The sequence below is a fragment of the Notolabrus celidotus genome, chromosome 18 (assembly GCF_009762535.1).
Source record: "Notolabrus celidotus isolate fNotCel1 chromosome 18, fNotCel1.pri, whole genome shotgun sequence".
NCBI lineage: Eukaryota > Metazoa > Chordata > Actinopteri > Labriformes > Labridae > Notolabrus > Notolabrus celidotus.
Genome location: NC_048289.1, coordinates 30,965,375 through 30,978,540, shown reverse-complemented (window position 1 = coordinate 30,978,540; position 13,166 = coordinate 30,965,375). Strand labels below are relative to the sequence as shown.

General features: G+C 38.6%; 1 protein-coding gene across 2 annotated transcripts in view; it reads right to left on the bottom strand.

The window, feature by feature from the left end:
• Positions 1 to 8,592, bottom strand: part of LOC117829723 (BTB/POZ domain-containing protein 17) — a 48,030-nt gene extending 39,438 nt beyond the window's left edge. For both annotated transcript variants that reach the window (XM_034707359.1, XM_034707364.1), the window contains exons 1-2: positions 8,488 to 8,592; positions 7,874 to 7,994 (exon numbers count right to left, since the gene is read on the bottom strand). The gene's annotated coding sequence lies outside the window, so the exon portion shown is untranslated. The remainder of the gene's footprint in view (positions 1 to 7,873; positions 7,995 to 8,487) is intronic.
• Positions 8,593 to 13,166: the final 4,574 nt, after the last annotated feature.

Sequence of the window (13,166 nt, the reverse complement as noted above, 5' to 3'; positions counted from 1 at the left end):
CAACAAAAGGATGCAAATGATGCTTTGTGTCTGCAACGATCAGAAGATACGATGTTATGTGTCCAAAAAACAGGGTTCGTACACTTTTTACATTGTCAATTCAAGGACTTTTCAAGGACTTTTAAGGTCAATTTTCAAACGTTTCAACCACTGTAAGCAGTTTTAAATTGAATAATGTGATAGAATCGAGTCTCAATGAGAAACACTGTGTCGTGCCTTCGTATCCAGCGGGAGAGCCTCCCACTCCATGGCCGCCGGCTCAGGCACGACACGGTGTTTTTAGACGAGACTTCTTACATCTGACTATTTTATTTCTCTCCATTTAAAGCTGGGGTTGGTAGTCATGGAAAACTAGCATGAATTTGAATTTGAACCTCTCCCCCACTCCCTCAGAGGTCCGCTAAAACGACGGCCCCGCGACCATATGATGGTGACTGATTCAAAACCGGTCCTCACCAAAACATTCTCATAGTGAAAGTTAAAAACACAAACAAACATGGCTGCTGTTAGCACTCACAACTGTCTTGCTAGCATTATCCAGTTGTCATGGTGACATGATATCAGTAGAAAAGTTATAACACATATATAACACTGTAACAGCTCTACTGTTTGTTAAACCTGTTCAGTGTAGATGTTCTTAATTCCTACAGTGTTGACGGTCAGTGAAGGCATCAGGAGAGGTGTAGAGTGTGTGAGCGGGAGAGAGGAGAGACAAGAGGAGAAGTTCTTCATTCATTCAAACATTGATTGTTGTTTTGTTGGTTGGCGTGGTAACAGCCGACAGTGACCGGTTATTAAAGATGAACGTGTTCAAGAATCAGCTCGTCATCCCTACAGCGTCCGGACTGACGATACAATACATCTACATTTTCTGTAGGACTTACTAAATGTCATTAATTCTTTTACTTGTCAGAGCCCCCGTGGTGAGAGCTTTTTAGACTCTGATCCGGACTACAGTCCTGAGTAAAGCCCCTCATCGGGTCAGAGGGGACAGGCTCGAGGTGGAGCGAGAGGGGCAGCCAGTAGAGTCAGGGGAAGCAGAGGCAGGAGACGGGGAGTGAACGCCGGGGAAATGTACGCTCTGCAGGAGGCGGGCAAAACGGCAGGACTGGATTTGATTGGCTTAAAATTTTGGACCCCAAAAACAGTGATTGGTTGGTGTTGTCCCAGGTTTACTCCGGCTGTAGATAGCAGCTTTTTTTACCTCTTTTTTAAGAACACATCATGTATTGATTACCATCAGGACATAAAGATCATTTTAACCAGTAAAACAAAAAGTGGATCTTAATCTGAACACCAACCCCAGCTTTAATCGATCTGTTGAGTCAGATTGCTGTTAATTGTGAAATATATATGGTTACAATTTCAAGCACTTAGACCCAAAATTCAAGCTTTTTTCAAACCTTGAAAACACAACATTAAAAAGCATTTTCAAGGATTTCAAGCCCCCATACGAACCCTTAAAAAAGCCTCTCTGGAGGATGTTTGTGAGAGCCAATGTTTGTTCACACTTCAATCCTTTAAAAAAAAGTGTCACTCAGCTCACTGCAGTCTCCTTTAACCGCCCTGGCATGATATCCTCTCTGAGAGCAGCAGAGGAGGAGAAACCCGAGTTTTAATTTCCACTGTCTGCTGTTTCTGTTGTGTAAAGATGCTGAATGCCCAAAAGACAATCCGCCTTTGCTGAGCGCAGCCAATCGAGCAAAGAAATCGTACTCCGTCTGCTCAGCGCGCTCCCAGGCACAGAAACCGCAGCTGCTAAGGCCGGTGTTTATTTTTCATGAAACGCAACTGGATGGAGCCTTAAATGAAAGCTTGCTGTTGAAGCGGCAGGAGTGAGGACGCCGCTCTTTAAACAGCCCCTCCGCTGCAGCGCCGACACAGCCTCAGCTCTGGCTAAACAAACCGCAGATTAGGCTGATGGTGTGCACAAACACACAGACACACACACACACACAGCAACACACACACACAGATGTTCGCTAGTACATTTCCATCTGCTCCAACAGGAATTCTCTTGTTACATCATGACGGCTTGATGAAGACTTGTTTTGGCTTATTTGTGTTCCAGATCTTTAGATGTGATGATCTTTTGCACATTTTCATGTTTCTGATTAGCGCCCTCAGGAGAAAGTAGGTGATGCATTCACTTTGGTTTCTCATGAAGAGTTCATTCTAACCATCAAACTTCACGTCAGCTGGTCTCTAATGTGAGAGAGCAGTTTGTTAGTTTCATGTGATTTAAAGCTGGGGTTGGTAGTCTCGGAAAACCAGCATGAATTTGAATGTAGCTTTTCCTCATGACTCCGTCTAACCCCTCCCCCCCTCCCTCGGAGCTCCTCCAAAGCGACGCCCCCCCGCTCACATGCATGAGCGCCGCTGACTTGCGACCATATGATGGTGACTGATTCAAAACCGGTCCTCACCAAAACATTCTCATAGTGAAAGTTAAAAACACAAACAAACATGGCTGCTGTTAGCACTCACAACTATCATGCTAGCATTATCCAGTTGTACCGGTGACACGATATCAGGAGAAAAGTTATAACACATATATAACACTGTAACAGCTCTACTGTTTGTTAAACCTGTTCAGTGTAGATGTTCTTAATTCCTACAGTGTTGACGGTCAGTGAAGGCATCAGGAGAGGTGTAGAGTGTGTGAGTGGGAGAGAGGAGAGACAAGAGGAGAAGTTCTTCATTCATTCAAACATTGATTGTTGCTTTGTTGGTTGGCGTGGTAACGGCCGACAGTGACCGGTTATTAAAACTAAACGTGTTCACCAATCAGCTCGTCATCCCTACAGCGTCCGGACGGACGGACAGTACATCTACATTTCTGTAGGACTTACTGAATGTCATTCATTCTTCTGCTTGTCAGAGCCCCCATGGTGAGAGCTTTTTAGACTCTGATCCGGACTACAGTCCTGAGTAAAGCACCTCATCAGGTCAGAGGGGACAGGCCCGAGGACGAGCGAGAGGGGCAGTAAATAGAGTCAGGGGAAGTAGAGGCAGGAGACGGGGACTCGGAGGAGTACACGCCGGGGAAATGTACGCTCTGCAGGAGGAGGGCAGAACGGCTGGACAGGATTTGATTGGTTTAAAATTTGGGGAGCCAAAAAACGGTGATTGGTTGGTGTTTTCCAAGGTTTACTCTGGCTGTAGATAGCAGCTTTTTTTTCACTCTTTTTTAGGAACACATTATGTATTGATTACCATCAGGACATAAAGATCATTTTAACCAGTATAACAAAAAGTGGATCTTAATCTGATTACCAACCCCAGCTTTAACGCTGCAGCAGAAACAAAAGCTAGTTTAGACACAAGTGTGGTCCTGAATGTTGAACAAGTATACACGTAATATGTCTCAAACCGTGGAGTCCAGAGTGAGATGTAAACAGTTGTGGTGAGTTGTTGGACGTCTCTGTGTTTAATCAGTGTCAGCATCGTGATGAAGTTCCCGTAACATGTGATGTAAAATCTTTGTGCAGCCGTAGAGCCGCCGTGGAGTGGATAACAGCTTTAGCTTAGCTTTGATTTGATGCCGTTTTATCCAAAGATCTCTATCCTAAGGTTTAGAAGTTGCAACAGAGCAGACCCAATAAAGATGCTTCAATTCTCCATATGATAATGAACGCTTCAATACAGCCTCCATGGTTCAATACCTGCTGGTTTTTCCTATTACTAGCTTCCATGCATTATATTTCTCTCTGAATTGGTGTGTGTGTGTGAGCCTGTAGTCCACACGCTGGGATAAGGAATCCCCTCCCAATCATTAGGCGCTAAATTTAAATATCATGGTCAGCAGAGTCACTGCATTAAGCTTTGAAAGCACTAATTAGTAGGGGTGCAACAATACGTGTATCTGTTTCGAACCGTTCGATACAGTGGTCACGGTTCTGACGAGGCGCTCTGTGCTGAAAGTTCAGCGGATCTGCGTTGACTCCTCCGGGATGCATTGTCGAGCGCAGGTCCACTGAACTGCGCGCTCCTCCCACATTCATTCAGTCCAAGCTGGTCACGTTTCTTTTAACTGTGCTTCATATGGAAATATATATTTCACCACGCGATGGTCTGCTGGGTTCATATGTTCACGTATGTGTGTGAGCGCGCGCCCGAACGAGAGGGAAGCACGAGTGTCCGCTTTGTTTGCAGAGCAGAGTTGTTCCGTGGTCCTGTATTGATGCTAGACTGGGTGATGTGGTTTTAAAGTTCGTTTATGCATTACTTGTGGTCTTATACTGCATGCTGTGTAAGACTTCAGCCTGATACCAAACAGTGTTTTCCATGCCGTTATATCGGGGGCGCACCCGCCGGGTCCCGCCCCCCCTTGGAAGTCAAAGCAGAAGTGATTTAAGGTTCCCTCTCTCATAGATCAGGTCTATACCTTGTTCTTTTATTTAACAGACTAAATATCCTTATGTTATTTATCTTATTTACATGATGGGATGTCATTTCTGCGCGTTCACAATTCTCCTCTGCTCTCTATCGCGCAAGGCAGATGTGCACGCAGACAGACAGACAGACAGACAGACAGACACACACACACACAAACACACGCAACCTCCCCATGTACATGTGTCAGGTGTAGCTGCCCCTGATACATTTCATTTAATTTAAAAACTGCTTTTGAGCTGAAACAAATGTTGGTAATATCAATAAACTACAAGTAAAAAAAGGCGTGGAAATTTCTCTTTTTCTGTATTGAAAACGTATCGAACCAAACCGAACCGTGGATTTTGTGTATCGTTGCACCCCTACTAATTAGTACTGTTAGCATTATCCATTAGCTTACATGCAGCGAAAATGCTTTAAAAAAAGTCTGAATAAAAGGTTGAAAGGTGAATAAAGAAGCAATATTAGAAAGTGTAACAAAGCTAGCTCTGTTGTAACCTTGCTAAATCACCATGCTAACTTACTTAAAGGTGACATATCATGCAGAATTGACTTTTTAATGGTTCTTTACCTGAAATATGTGTCCCTGTCTACAAACCCCCCGAGAATGAAAAAAATCCATTCTGCCCCTGTTCTGATTTCTCCACCTTTCTGTAAATGTGTGTGAAACCAGCCGTTTCAGACTTCCGTGTTTTTGTTACGTAACAACAATATCCGGTCTGTCACGGAGTCAGAGCTCGGAGCTTGTTCAGCCCATAGACTGTATAAAATGATACTGAATCCCTCCCCCGTTTTTCATTACCTGCACACGTGTGTGCTAACAAGGAGCTTAGGAGGGAGGCATGCTAGTTGTAGGCTGTCTTAATAAACACAAAGGTCGGTTTGACTCCCCACGTCTGCAGATTTGAAGATCTAGTGGATGATTTTTATTTGTCATGGATAAGTGCTAGCGCTAATTAGCATAGCCACATAGCTACATGTTCATAGCTGTAGCTGTAGCTGTAGCTGTGTACCAAGACACACGTCGACATACTGACAAATAAAACAACAAGAAACACTAAATCTGTGACCAATGCTTCAGAAAGGTCCTGCTGCCTTTCTGGTAGAGGTCTGTTTTACTCCCCACGTCTGCAGATTTGAAGATCTAGTGGATGATTTTTATTTATCATGGATAAGTGCTAGCGCTAGTTAGCATAGCCACATAGCTACATGTTCGTAGCTGTGTACCAAGACACACGTCTACATACTGATAAATAAAACAACAAGAAACACTAAATCTATGACCAATCGTTCAGAAAGGTCCTGCTGCAGGCGCCTCTCCGTCAGGATCAGATTCAGAGGGTTGAAGTAACGTGATCTCTGAGCAGCCGTGTATATTCAGCCAACATGTAAACATTAGATCAACGTGCTGGACAGCCGAGGCCACACCCACTTCCTGAGGGGGCGTGGTCAGAGAGAAAACAGAGTGTTCTGATGAGGAATGAAGAAGAGGGTTTTTCAGGCAGGCCAAAATCTGATTTCAAAGTGTTTTTTTGAGCATAAACTTTAAAGACATGTTTTTGGGACCTCTTAGACCAATATATGTTGATGAAAAAAACGTGATATGTCCCCTTTAACAAAGCTAACCAGGTCGTGTTTAGAGTTTTAGCTTAAAATAGGCTGAAAAGAAACTTCCTTTCTGTAATAACGACATTACAATGTTTTTATTGAGCAGTTTAGATCCTCAGCTAAAATAAAATGATCATAGAAACATTTGAAACTTTAAATTTAGCCACAAAAAGAAGCCTGTTACAGTAACATAGACTATGTATCACATTAGAGAGCATCTGCATTCAGTATATGCATATATGTAGCATAATATATATATGTTTATTTATTTATTTTGTATCATATAATACACCAGGGATATGTATGAAAGGAAAAGATAAATAAAGAAATAGTTTAAGAATAAAAAAATGGCTTTCTTTCTCCATAAACTTTTTCTGTTCCTGCTAAATTTTTGCCTGAGAATGAAACATCAAAAAGTAAACCATTATGAAGGCTCAGGTCTTCAGAACTGAAACGAAAACTGTGTCCAAAAAACTGAGGTACACATTAAACCATTGGTAAACTATATAGCTGCACCCGTAGGGAGTGGGGTTTTTTGGGGGGATTAATAAAAACCTGTATTCAACCTCATAATGACACTGAACTCCTTGTTAGTGCTCACTGGGAATAATGGAGTTTGAAAAGCTGAAAGTTTCTAATGTTTGACAGAAGGGACCCAACAGAGATCCAAAGCTCTGTCGATGTGAAAAACAACACTTTACATATGAAAATGTTAAAAACAAGCACTTTCTATGTCTGCAAGTTTGTCCAAACTATAAGAGTCATGTCAGAATAAACATATAAGTTATTAATCAGTGGTTCTAGAGTTGCATCCACATCCACTCCAACATCTCATGACTTCTGCAGAGTCTGCAGACAAATACAAACAAATACAGCTAACAACATAAACAGCTTATCTATCAGAGGTCGTGAAGCTACTAATATCAAACTTATATGCAGGTAGTATATAGTTTCTGAGATGCCACTTGAATGTCTGTGCATTATTTTCTGTATCTGTAAGAAGCAGGAAGTTAGCTTAGCTTAGTGAACCACTGGGAAATAACCACAATCAGCTTCCCATGCCCTTTAACGCTCACCAATTCACACTTAATATCCTGCTAATTGTTATTTTCACACTCATTTGTAGGGCTGTGTAACAATAAAAGGAATGAATAATGTGAAGCAGGTAACTTGCTGAGGCATGCCCACCCAGAGCAAATTAACACCTGAGAGCTGCTGCAGGGAGCTGGGAGCTTATTCCAGTCTCGAGTTTGGTTCAGCAGCTTTGAAAGGATCAGTGTGAGAGCAGCAGGCGGCTGGTTTTTCTGCAACAAGCTCAGATGAAGCTCTAAAATTGATCCTTAAGAGGGTCAAAGCATGTCTAAGAGTCAGAGTCAGGGTTATCACCAGGTCGGTGTTCATGCACGAGGACTCTTTCTTCTGCTTTAATGGGGAAGACACAAGTATAAAGCTAGAAAACATGATTACCTGACTGTCTTTCTTAAGATGTGGTTGTGTGAAATACTTGAGTCTGATTGGACAAAACCTCTTGACAATGGTTGTTGGAGCCTTGAGGGATATTGAGTTCATTCAGGCCACCTGTTTTCTTTTGTTTGCAGGTATAGAGAGGGGGTGAGCTGGCTCTCTGGACTTTTTGTTGACCGCTTAGTTTACGTTTATGATCGTTTATTTTGGATATTTTCTGTTGGTGCACTTTTAGTTAATAAAAGGTTAAACTTACTTTTTGTGCAATAGTGATTTTTGCTTTGACCGCGTCCGACACTAACTAGGCCCAACGCCAGCCTCTCATCGGCTTGTGGCTCTCTGTAGTCACTACCATGGTTATTAACTCTGAAAAGTAAAGGCAACACTAAGGACAACGTGATCTTACCTGTCACTCAAATCAATCCACAGGGAGGAGTGTAGCATCCCCAGTTGATGACGACTTGACTCTCCATCTGATGGTTCACAAAGTTTTGTAGGAAGTAGTTCCTTTTAACATCTGGGAAGAGCTGGAAGAAATCAATGAAGAAAAATATGAATACCTTTGCACACATTCAAGATCCATTTAGTCCTTTATAATTACATGTGTTCAATTACATCCATACAATTATGTATTTAAAACCTTGAAATCATGAACTAAGCTGCTTTCACTGCTTTTGAATTTACAAAAAAACAACCTCAACATTGAGAGCTATAGCTAATTATAATTAGCTTTAAAGTTGCTCCTTTTACACTGAAATAACATGAAATAACATCCTTTAGCTTCATAATATTGTATTTGCACACTTCAGCCCTTAAATTACAGATAAAATACACTCTGATAATCATCTTATGCCTGAGTTAATCTGATGTAAATATTAGCTTTTAGCTTTAAACACCAACATTATGGTTGTAGCATCTTTGCTAGCTTAAACACTTTCTCATAAAACTTAACAGAACTACAAAAATACGTCATAAAGTCACTTTATATTAATTTACATGACAAACTAAATATACACAAACCTTGTTCCTCTATCAAACAGGTGATTTAACAACATAAAGTTACTGATTAACGTTATTTAATTGCTATTTTTACCGTTAGGGTACTGCGTACTTCCGGTGTAAAACTTTTCAAAATAAAAGCATCGATATTCTTTATTATAATAATAATAATAATAATAATAATAATAATAAAAATATGAATTGATACGACTTTAATATCGCTTTTCTTAGAACTCAATACAAATATTAATAATAATAATAATAATAATAATAATAATAAGAAGAAGAAGAAGAAGAAGAAGAAGAAGAAGAAGAAGAAGAAGAAGAAGAAGAAGAAGAAGAAGAAGAAATAATAAAAAAAAAAAAAAAGTTAAGTTAAGAGGAAACAAAAAACATCAATTCCAGAAAGATATCTTCAAGTAAAATTAACAATAACTAAAATAAGCTTTTTTGGGGCTTTTTAAAATAAAAGCATCAATCTTTATAATATTAATAATACAAATAATAATAATTGATACAACTTATATAGTGCTTTTCTGGTTACACGCTTTACATTAATTGTGATAAAAAGATAATGCTAATAATTAAAGAATTAAAAAGAGGAATCTTAAAAGGAAACAAAAAATATTAGTGTCAGAAAGATACCTTCAAAGTAAAATAAATAATAACAGCAGGCTATTTGGGTCATTTACAAGGAGGCCTGTGCATGTATAAAGTTTGTCACCAGTCAACAGCAAAGACAAGACAGCAAGAGGGATGAATTAGTGATGGATGTTAAATACACAAAACTTTTAACAGAACTACAAATAGACGTCATAAAGTCACTTCTTATTAATTTACATAACAAACTAAATATTTACAAGCCTTGTTCCTCTATCAACCAGGTGTTACATCAACATAAAGTTACTTATTAATGTCATTTATTTACTGTTTGACCACTTCAACAGTCGGACTTCCAGTATACAGCTTTTTAAAATAAAAGCATCAATCTTTATAATATTAATAACACAAATAATAATAATTGAAACAACTTATATAGTGCTTTTCTGGTTACTCAAAGACGCTTTACATTAATTGTGATAAAAAGATAATGCTAATAATTAAAGAATTAAAAAGAGGAAACTTAAAAGGAAACAAAAAATATTAGTGTCAGAAAGATACCTTCAAAGTAAATTAAACAATGACAGGGTCATTTACAAAGAGGCCTGTGCATTTAAAAAGTTTGTCACCAGTCACCAGCAAAGACAAGACAGCAAGAGGGATGAATTAGTGATGGATGTTAAATACATAAAACTTTTAACAGAACTACAAATAGACGTCATAAAGTCACTTCATATTAATTTACATGACAAAGGAAATATACACAAACCTTGTTCCTCTATCAACCAGGTGTTACATCAACATAAAGTTACTTATTAATGTCCTTTATTTACTGTTTGACCGCTTCAACAGTCAGACTTCCAGTATACAGCTTTTTAAAATAAAAGCATCAATCTTTATAATATTAATAATACAAATAATAATAATTGAAACGACTTATATATTGCTTTTCCGGTTACTCAAAGACGCTTTACATTAATTGTGATAAAAAGATAAAACTAATAATTAAAGAATTAAAAAGAGGAAACTTAAAAGGAAACAAAAAACAATAGTGTCAGAAAGATACCTTCAAAGTAAAATAAATAATAACAGCAGGCTATTTGGGTAATTTACAAGGAGGTCTGTGCATTTATAAAGTTTGTAACCAGTCACCAGCAAAGACAAGACAGAAAGAGGGATGAACTAGCGATGGATGTTAAATACATAAAACTTTTAACAGAACTACAAATAGACGTCATAAAGTCACTTCTTATTAATTTACATGACAAAGGAAATATACACAAACCTTGTTCCTCTATTAACCAGGTGTTACATCAACATAAAGTTACTTATTAATGTCATTTATTTACTGTTTGACCGCTTCAACAGTCGGACTTCCAGTATACAGCTTTTTAAAATAAAAGCATCAATCTTTATAATATTAATAACACAAATTATAATAATTGAAACAACTTATATATTGCTTTTCTTGGTACTCAACGACGCTTTATATATAGTGTGAAAAAAATAAAATCATAATAATAAAAAAAATACATTTTTAAAAAGAGGAAACAAAAAATTGAGGGTCAGAAAATAGCTTCAAAGATAAATAAACAATAACAGCAGACTATTTGTGTCATTTACAGGGAGGCCTGTGCATTCATAAAGTGTATGACCTGTCCCCAGCAAAGACAAGACGGAAAGAGGGATGAATTAGCGAGGGATGTTAAATATAAAAGGAGCAGAGAGAAAGACACGTCTATCAAATTGAAGAAAACAGCAACAAACTGCAACACTTGTTGGCTTTAGCAGAGTAACAGGACAGAAGAGTTACAGGAAGAGGTGCTGCTGTTATATTCTGTATCTGTTAACATTTACTGGATGAAATTGTGCAGTTGTGCAGACATGTACGAGTTGATTGTGAATGCAAATACCCGGCTTTGTTTTGTTTTGGACTGAAGGATGAATGTCAGCTTTCTATTTGCATTAAAGTAACAACAGCTTCAAAGCTTCTGTCTGCATCACAAACATGCTTTAAAGCTTCACTCAACAATGCACGTCTCAAGTACTAAAGTAGATTCTTCTCCCTCTGACCACCCATCCAGGTTTAGAGTTTCCGATGTGAGCCACCTGCAAAGTCTCCTCTCTCCACAGTCCTCTTTGTGTTTACTGTAACAGTACGAGCCTCAGCGTCCGCTCCCCTGTGTGTCGCCGTGTCAGTCTGCTCATGTCCCCTCACACTCGTCCCACACTGAGTTCTGAGAGATGCAGAGACCAAACCGTTCTTTGAAGACGTCTCCCGCTGCCTGACAATAACAGAGGGGGGGGCGTTGGGGGCGTGTAATGGCGGTGACCTTGTACTGGTGTAGCCGGCGGGGGTCAGAGGGATCACTGGATAAACATTTAAGACAGTAATGTGATGCTGGGATGTAAGAGCAGGCTTGATTAAAGTTTAATGGAGCTTTCACACATTTAAAGAGCGAGTATAGAGGAGGGAGGAGGAGGAGGAGGAGGAGGAGGAGGGGGACCTTACAGATCCATACAGAGGTAAACCCCCCCCAGCCACACGTCCTCTGTCTGCCTGCCACCTGTCCTTTGTGCCTGTTCAAACACCTGGTCATGTCTGCAGACTCTGCTTGCATTGAGCCCGGCCTGTTGCTCAGCAGGTGTCAGAGAGCGGGTCCTATCAGATGTGTGGATGTCTAAACACAGGAAGGACAGATACGGGGGGTGCACAGGAGACAGGAAGTAGTCATGACAGAAAAACATCACTCATTGTTTCACAGCTTCAAGAATATACTCTCTGGCTTCTGGTAGATTATGTCTGATTACTCCCATAAAAGTAGAACACCATCCATATATTTTATGTGCTTCATTTTCCCCTCATGATAAGTAATTTCATGTTCATTTCTCAAGATTTTAATGATCTCTTCTTATCTCAAGACATATTCACATTTTTTTTTATGATAACATGTCATTTGTATTGGTTTCCAAGAGATCTTGACTTTCTTGGGTCATAACTTCACATGCAAAGCTATGGAAGCCGATTTCTCCCAGGCTGAGAACTAAAGAGGGGGACTTGGCCTTGATGGGGAAAAAACACCCCAAAATTTAAGTCAGAATTATGAGATTCAGAGTCAAATTTTTAGATGAATAGTAAAATTTGTAAGATTAAAAATCAAAACACTGAGATCAAAAGTCCAAATTAGGAGATACAGTCTAAATGAGGAGATTACAAATCAAATTTTGACATTACCGTCAAAATTAGGAAATAAAAGGTGAAAAAATTATGAGATTTAAAGTCAAAAGTTTGGGATTAAGTAAAAAATATGAAATCTAAAAGTCAAAATTATGAGATTATAAATCAAAAATATGATTTTAAGTAATATGAGATTAAAAGTCCAAAATATGAGATTTAAGGGAAAATAAATATGAGATAAAAAAATCAAACTTTGATATTCAAAGTAAAAAATCTGAGATTAAAAGACAAAATTAAGAGATTAAAAATCAAAAGTTTGAGATTAAGTAAAAAATATGAAATTTGAAAATCTAAATTATGAGATTATAGTCAAAACAGGAGATTATAAATAAAAAATATGAGTTTAAGTAATATGAGATTAAAAATCCATAATATGAGATTTAAGGTAAAAAAAATGTAGGATTCAAAATCAAAATGTTGATATTAAGTCAAAAATATGAGATTAAAAGACAAAAATTAAGAGATTATAGTCAAAATTAGGAGATTAACAATCAAAATGTGAAGATTGAATGTAAAAAAATATAAGCTTCAAAGACATAATATGTTATTTAAAGTCAAAATTAGGAGATTAAAAATCTGAATTATGAGATTAGATTCAAAAATATGATATAAAGTTTTGGAGGTGGAGGCCAAACTCAGACACTGAAAACAGATCCAACCTTCATCAATACAACAAAGAAGACCTAGACCTCATCTGACCCCCACAGAAAAGAAAGAAATGAATAAAAGACTGCACGGCTCTCCAAACTGGAAGAATGACGAGCTAAAAGCTTCATCAGTTGGAGTCACACAGAGGAGCTGAGGAGAGAAACGAGAAGCCGTCCACTCTGCAGAGATCAGGCGAGGCGTTCACTGAGAGAAA